A 269-nucleotide genomic window follows, 5' to 3' on the forward strand; every position below is an offset into this window, starting at 1 on the left:
AGACACTAGGGAGGTAAATAAATAAATGAGACGTAGAAGGAATAAAGTAAGGATGGATAAATATGGATTGGGAACGCAAGGGGAGTGGGGGAAGAAAGGAGGAAAAAGAAAGACGTAGAGAGAATAACGTACAAGAAATAGAGATAATTGACAAGAAGAAGGAGAGAAAAATGTAGATAGGAAAGGAGAAAACAGAGACGAGGCAGAGGCGATAAATTAGAGGGAGAGAGAAGAGATTTCGATAAAGCACAAGAGAAAATTTAATCATC

Source organism: Penaeus monodon, chromosome 25, assembly GCF_015228065.2.
Source record: "Penaeus monodon isolate SGIC_2016 chromosome 25, NSTDA_Pmon_1, whole genome shotgun sequence".
Lineage (NCBI taxonomy): Eukaryota > Metazoa > Arthropoda > Malacostraca > Decapoda > Penaeidae > Penaeus > Penaeus monodon.